The sequence below is a fragment of the Pongo abelii genome, chromosome 13 (assembly GCF_028885655.2).
Source record: "Pongo abelii isolate AG06213 chromosome 13, NHGRI_mPonAbe1-v2.0_pri, whole genome shotgun sequence".
Classification (NCBI taxonomy): Eukaryota; Metazoa; Chordata; class Mammalia; order Primates; family Hominidae; genus Pongo; species Pongo abelii.
Genome location: NC_071998.2, coordinates 126475903 through 126483251, shown reverse-complemented (window position 1 = coordinate 126483251; position 7349 = coordinate 126475903). Strand labels below are relative to the sequence as shown.

General features: G+C 56.6%; 1 long non-coding RNA gene across 1 annotated transcript; it reads right to left on the bottom strand.

Moving 5' to 3' along the window:
* Positions 1-1182: 1182 nt before the first annotated feature.
* On the bottom strand, positions 1183-6185 carry LOC129047748 (uncharacterized). Its single transcript, XR_008509515.2, has 4 exons — positions 5254-6185; positions 5011-5174; positions 4480-4609; positions 1183-1399 (listed from the first exon to the last, which is right to left on the bottom strand). It is a non-coding gene; the product is annotated as an uncharacterized LOC129047748 (long non-coding RNA).
* Between the last annotated feature and the right edge of the window lie 1164 nt (positions 6186-7349).

Sequence of the window (7349 nt, the reverse complement as noted above, 5' to 3'; positions counted from 1 at the left end):
AGAATTATGGGTGTGGAATAAATTACGTGCTAACATGCGTGGTCACTCCCTGCTTCTACTGCCATCAATAAGCGCTAAATCATATGTCCAGATGCTCAGAAACAGCCGACAGGTTTCGGTGCCAGCACTGCCGAAGCCGTGGTAGAGGTCCTCCCAAAGGCAAGAGCAGCCGAGCTCTGCGGCCTGTATCAGAGGTGCAGCTAGCTGGCCTGCCTCCCTGGCACCACTGCCCTGCTCTCTGCTTGGGGTCCTCTGTCAGGGCCCCGGTCCTGGTCTGAGCTGCACCCCCATCCCCTCCTCTCCCTGGTCTCCTGAGGAATTGTGTTCGCTATTTTTCCGCAGAAACGGAGGTGGGAGTCTGTGTGGCTCGGGCCTGGCCTGGCTGCTGCTGAGAGCCCCCACCAAGTGAACTGCTGGGCACCAGCCACAGGCCTCCCAGCTTCTCGGTCAGACTTGGCCCAGAGGGGAGACCCCAGTTCTGGCTCTGGCTCAGCCTTCCCTGGTTTGAATTCAGCGAGTCACCCAGTTTTGGTTTTCCAGAGTGGAGAATACAGTGATGACGCAAACAGCCTGCTTCACGGCTGCTCCCCATCAGCCCGGACCTGTCATCAGCCTTGACCTGTCTTCTGAAAAACACTCCATCCCTGTCCTCCCTGTGTCCTGGAGGAGGGACCTGAAGCCCCTCAGTGTGCCCCCTGCAGTGGGTGAGCTGTGGCAGCCAGCTCGCAGGCTTGAGGCAATGGGGCCCACGGCCTGTGGCCCCCAGGGATGCCATCACCCTAGACAGGGCCCACAACAAGCTGGCTGTGTACTTAAGAAAGTCACTCGCGTCTGCCCATTTATCCACTTTGTGGATGTTGGGTTGGAAACAGTCACCCAGCCAGTCCTCTCCTTTTATAGAAGATTTAAGAGAGGGCACCTGGCAGGGCCATGCCCTTGGTGTCTGCAACACGGTTTGTGGGGGTGGGGGCGGAACGAGCTCACAGCGGGCTCTGCTCTGGGCCAGGCGCTAGGTGGGCTGTGCATCGAATCTTCCCAGCTAGAAAACTCCAGTGAGCCTCTCCATATGTGTGGCAAAGACTTGAGCTCAGAGTGGGTAAGTCACCTGCCCAAGGTCACCCAGTACTGCATGCTGGCCTTTCTGAAAAGTCAGCCTTTCCCAGATGTGGCCTGAGAGGTATGCAGAGATGCATTTTTTATTTTAATAATGTCAGAAACAGGTCGCCTTCTCTTCTCATTTCCTGCTTCCCTGGTATCCCGAAACCACACCTCCCAGCCTCCGTTGCACTAGGCTGTGGCCACATGACTGGTTCTAGCCAAGGAAGTGTGGGTGGAGCCTTCCTCTTCTGCAGAGACCCTGGAGGCTCACAGATGGAGATGCCTGGATCCCTGCAGCACCCTATGGAAGAGAGAAGAGAGGATGAGACCTGGAGGAATTAATCTACTACCATTTATCGTGAAGTATCAGAAAAAATATAGCTTGCCCATATATATATATAAAACCATGGGTTAGAGATACTGTTGCTAAAATGTGGCTACAAAATAGGGTGAGGGAATTCTCTTTCTAAAACTGTTAAGTAAATAGCACGGGTGATCCTTGGAAATGGCGTATCTGGAAGGTGGCTGTGAGGATGTCTGGGAATGCCAGCACTGGGCTCTGCTGCTTCCCCAGCAGAAAGAAGGTGCTTCCCAAGCCCCGAGGCTCAGGGCCAGCATGGGATTGGCATCTTTTGCCTCTTCCCTGGCAGGTGCCTTTTAGAAAACCCAATCTCCCCTCTCAGGACCTCTGTCCCCATGCCCTCTGGCAGCCTCAGGGACATTTGGGCTGACTTCTCTCCCAATTTAGAAGTCAACCATTTTATATCCAGAAAGGGAGAACAAGGCTTCTCTGAAACTCATCTCCCTGATTTATGCAGTCAGCGAATTCCATGAAGCTCACTGTGGCCAGTGCTTTATGTGGCCCTTTTAGATGCACAATCTATTTTACGACTTATTTAAGAAAGAGAGGAAAATGCATGCTTTTCCTCACGGAGGAAATCGACAAGCCCAGTGCTTCCAATCAAAAAATCATATTCTGCTGACTTTGAGAAGGGGCTGAAATGCCGTCCTCGGGGTGAGCTCTGACTGCGGGAGCTGGTGGGGTGGTCCGGAGCCAGAGAGATTTCTCGGTCTTGCTGCTGATGTGTTGAAAAATGATCTGGAGCTGCACGCAAACAGATGGTCTGGGGTGGGGCGGTGCCTCTGAGCAGTGCTGGAGAAATTACTCGGCTAGGCTGGTGCCTGCTCCCCAGGGGCGAGCCGCGGCCTGGCAGATTGCCCGTTAATGAAACTCAGTGGGCAGAGGCTGCTGAGGGACACGGATTCCCACTCCCCAGGGGAAGGGGTGGAAATGGCTTCCTCCCTCTGCTTCCCTACCACCAGTAGTGGGGAGCTCACCATGCTTAGAAGACTCTTCCTTGCACGGAGTTCGGGCCTCCTCCCTGCACCTACCGCGCTAGTGGCTGCGAGTCTTAAGGCTGAAGGTTCATCCTGTCTCCTTTAGAAGCAAAGGCTGCAATCGATACCAGACAGAGGCGGCCAGCGCGGGCCATCCCTGGGATACCCAGCTTGGCAGAAGGTCATTCTCAGTTGCAGACTCCCTGCCCCCCGGCATGCTGATACTGAGTATGAGCACTGGCACTTGCTAGGTTCCGAGTCCATGCCAGATGGGTGAGGGAGGGATGGACAGATGCGGACTGAGTAGAACACACAGCTCTGATGTAGACTCTGAGTCTTCTGAACTAAGTCCAGCCCTTGAGGGGCAGCGCAGGCAGAGTGGTGAGGAGGGAGGAGTTCAGGCTTGGCATCAGCACGGCTTCCTGTGGGCTCTGCGTGGAGCCCACATGGGCAAGAGGGCGTGGCTCTGACCCTTGCTCCCCTGGGGTCTCCATGAGACCCCTGCCCCATGCACACTGCTCCCACCTGCACCCACTCACCCTCCCCGCACCCTGCTTTGAGGCCCTTTGGCGCAAATCTGCACCCACGAACACCTCCCTTCTGAATGTCCTCCGGCCTGCTCCGACAACTGGCTGTGTGGAGAGGTGAGGCCTTGCTCCCGCAGGCTCTCCAGGGAAGGCTGTTTTCCACGCCCATGGGTGGTTCCTCCCTTTCCCATGTGGTTGAGCCCTCTCTCCTCACCTTCCGCAAAGCCCCAGCTCCTCTGCTCGCCTCCTCCAAGCCTCCTGTCCTGGTCCTGTGGGTCAGCTCCCTCCCGTGTAGCCTCATCGGCTCCTGATCCCAGTGTAGCCTCTCAGCTCCTTGGCCCTGCCTACCAGCTTGTCCCCCACCCGAGCCACCCTCCTGGTGGGCCATGCCCTTGACCCTGTCAGCCCTGGCGGCAGCTCCTCCTCCCGAATCCTGGTTCCAAGCCCCCTTCTCTCCAGCTCGCCTGATGGAGTGCTCCAGTCCCTGGCTGCGTGCAGACCTCACTTCCTGGCTGTAGCCGCATTCTCACTCTTAATTCCTGCCTGCCCTTGCCCTTGCCCACCTCTGCCTCGCCCCACTGGATTTCTATGGCCCCTGAGGTAGTGCCCCTGACTCCCACTCACCCAGCACCATCTCCCTGACCCCCTCACTCCCTTCCTCTGTTGACTGGCAGGAACTTCCCACCCTGCGTAGTCCTAGGGAACCGGTTTCCCACCCTTCAAACCAACGGGCTTACACCTGCTCCCTGCAAGCCCTCCTACATGCCCCGGCCCCTCCCCTTCCCCTGACCCTGAGCTCGACGCAGGCCTCACTGTGAAAGTCGGAGCAGATGGAAAGGCACCGCCTCCGGCCCTGACCGCCCATTATCACCTCTGCTCTGTCCTGCTACTCTCGGGTGAAGTCTTGCGGGGGCCAACTCTTCCTGGACTCACTCCCTGGCGATGTCCCGAAGATGCTCCTGCAGCTGCCTCCTCTCTCCAGCACCGTCAACCTCTCCCTGCCACTGCTTTCCTGTCACCACTCAGCACCCCTGACATTGTCATCCACTGGCCTGCCCGTTCCACTCCCCTTTCTGCACGGGAGGCCCAGGCCTTGCCGTCTTGGCCACCACCATGTTCCCAGGCCCAAAATGGCATCAGGAACAAATGGTGATTCGTGGTTATTTGGTTAACTGAGCTGAAGAGTGGATGAGAGGATACCTATGGCCCCGATCCACCAGCCATCAGCCCATCCCGGCAGCCACAGGACCATGGGGCCCTCTGGCCATTTACAAGGGCAGGAGCTCCTTCCTCCCTGTGCTGGGCGGACAGCTCCCGCCTAGGACCTTCCACACGGCAGGAGCCCCATGAACAGGACACAGAGTGGTGGAAGGGAAGGGCCATAGACCTTTGAGCAGTGACCCAGCTACTCAGAAGGGGAAGCCACGTGGAGACAGCCACGGGCTTCAGCAGTCCCATCCCAGGCAGGCCACCGCCACCCACACTCCAACTCCCTGCACGCCATCCCGTCTCTCACCTCTCACGCTCGTGTGATGACGAGAAGCCGAAAAAGATTCTCCCCATCATGATGGTGCGTCTCGTTCTCCACGATACCTTGACGTCCGGTGCTGCCCGGCCCCAGGCCTCGTGCCCACACCCCGCCTTTCCTGCAGGGGAAAATTCTAGACTCCTGAGGTCTTTGTCTGCTTTGCCTGTTATCTGCACAATTGCTGTACCCCCACTTTTTCCACAGGAAGTGTCCCGTCTAGGGGTGAACATGAACCTTCGCAGCTAAGGCCAAACGTGCAGTGTCTTTGGAGATGGCCCCAAGCCAGCAGCACCAAATTTGGGATAATTTTACAATAAAGGGATGTGCACAGTCCCAACCAGGCATGCGATGCGCCTCACGGCGGGGCCTGAGCAGGGTGGTGGAAAGCCCTGGCTTGGGCATTCCCATGGCTTGGGGTCAGGGGCACAGGCTGTGACCAGTGTTGAGGCACATAGGAGGTGCTCCTGTGAGATCATTAGAGACGCGACTTCCTGCCCTCCACAGAGAGTTACTGCGCACCTGCGCTGAGCTGGCCGGACGTGTGGCTGGGACAGGACCATGAGCGAGTCCGAAGGACCTTTGCTCTCTGGAGTCAGTGATGAAGCGGGGTTGCCAGAGGTGGATGTCAGCAGGCCAGTAATTGAAAAGCCTGCAGAAGAGCACAGGGTTCTCCAGAATCCTGTCTGGAGAAAAACAATTGATGAGTATTGTTTTTGAAACAACTGGTTGCATCTAATCAAATAAATGTTTTCCTTAACTCACCGCTAATTTGTTTTCAAGATCAACCTTATGAGTGGTTTCGAGCTGGGATCTCTTTTCTGGCTGTTTCTAGACGGGTTGCCTCAGTCCTTCCTCTCACTTTGACTGCTCTGAATAAGTCACATGCACCAAATTGCTTCTTCTCGGACTGCCTAGACACGGGAGGGAGAGTCTGCAGGGCCTGGCTGGGGGTCGGCGAGCAGAAAGGAGGTGCTGGCTTCCTCCTCCTTGTCCCTGATGAGGGGCTGTGGACAATTTCAAAAGACAAGAGGGTTTCAGGGCCGGCCTCCCTGTCCCCCAGAGGTTTCCCGTGTCAGGAATTCGGGGCTTTCCGGGTGCTTCTCCTCCTTTTACATCATGGCCCAAGTCTCAATTCTGAGAAGCAGAAAGGAGAATCCATTCCATGCCTCAGAGCATCGCAGCTGAATGTCCAGGGCACATGGAGCGGCCCTCATTCCAAAAACAGAGCGTCCAGGTGAGGACAAGAGCCAGAACCAAGCCAGGCCCTGCCTCGAGGGAGGGCGAGCCACCTCTTCACAGTCCCACCAGCTCAGCTTGCTGCACACCCCCAAGGAGCTCTGGAAATGGTTGTTGAATTGGAACGATGACTGGAAGGTGCCAGAAGCCGGGCACTGGCTGCCTCCAGACCTCAGTTTGCTTCTGAAGGCCCATCCCCGCCTTGCGTGTCTTCACAATGCTTCACGGTGGGAGGTGTGCACCGTCCTTCATGTATTCAACACACACAGACTGAGAACCTTCGTGTGCAGGCACAGGGTGGGCCCAGGGAGCAGCAGAGGCTGGCAGGACCATAGGGACTCCCACCTCGCCTGGAGTCTTCTGCAGGGCGCAACAGACACTCAGGAGTGGGCTCCTGTGAGGCAGAGAAACTAAGGCTGAGTCACGCTGACTTCCTATAACTAAATCAAAAGGAAAACCCCACACCTCCATGCCCAAGTAACAAAAAAATCAGAGGCTACTCCCTTTGCAACCCCCCACTTTGCACTGCCTGGCAGAGGAAAAATGGAAAGTACCTCTGATTGTTCCCCTCCCACAACCAATCAGACTGGCTGCCAGCCAAGTCTTCATTTGCATAAGAGTGTAACCTGGTAACTTCCCTTCAGCCTCCGATTGGTTGCCTCCTGTAACCAATCAGACTGTAAACAATCAGACCAATCAAACCAATGTCGGCCACTACTTCATTTACATAGGGTGTAACCAAGTAACCAATGAGAAACCTCTAGATGATATTTACACCCAGAAAACTCTGTAACCAGTGCTCTTTGAGCCACTTGCTCCAGCCCACTCCCACTCTGTGGAGGGTACTTTCATTTCAGTACATCTGTGCTTTCCCTGCTTCATTCTTTGTTGCTTTGTATATTTTGTCCAATTCTTTGTTCAAAATGCCAAGAACCTGGACAACTCATAGTCAAGACTCTCCACAGGTAACACCTGTAGACAGTGCTTGGGAGGGACCTGAGCTCACCTGCAGATGGAGCAGCTGCCAGCCCATCAGTGTCCTAGAGCAGGCCTGGCCCAGGGACAGCAAGCGCAGCCCATCGGACAGCGGCAGCTCCCTCCCTCACGTGTGGCCTTGAGACCTCACAATGGAGCCAACGCCTGAGCTGCCTGGCTGGGATGTGGACACAGCCTGTCTGGGGCACAGCAAGGTGGTTAGGCACAGCCTGCCTGGCCCTCTGAGGCCCAGTGGCAGTCACCTGACTACTCCCAGCCTTAATTTTCCAATATGAGAAATGGTGCTTGCTGTAGTGATGAGAGGAGGTAATGAACATGAGGGCTTAGCCTGCAGCCCAGCACCCTGTGCTCAGCAAATGGGGGTGACAAGGAGCCGCGAATGGTCAGCAGCCCCCAGGCCCACACCTCACTGCCCCTGCATTCCTACCACAATCCCCACGGAGCCTTGGTGCCCACCAGTCAAGACCCCTGTCCTCCCCGCCCACTGCCCCAGCCCTGGTACCCTGTGTTACCCCCTGCCATCCCCACCCCACTGCCCCAGCCCCGGTACCCTGTGTTACCCCCTGCCATCCCCACCCCACTGTCCTAGCCCAGGGACCCTGTGTTACCCCCTGCCATCCCCACCC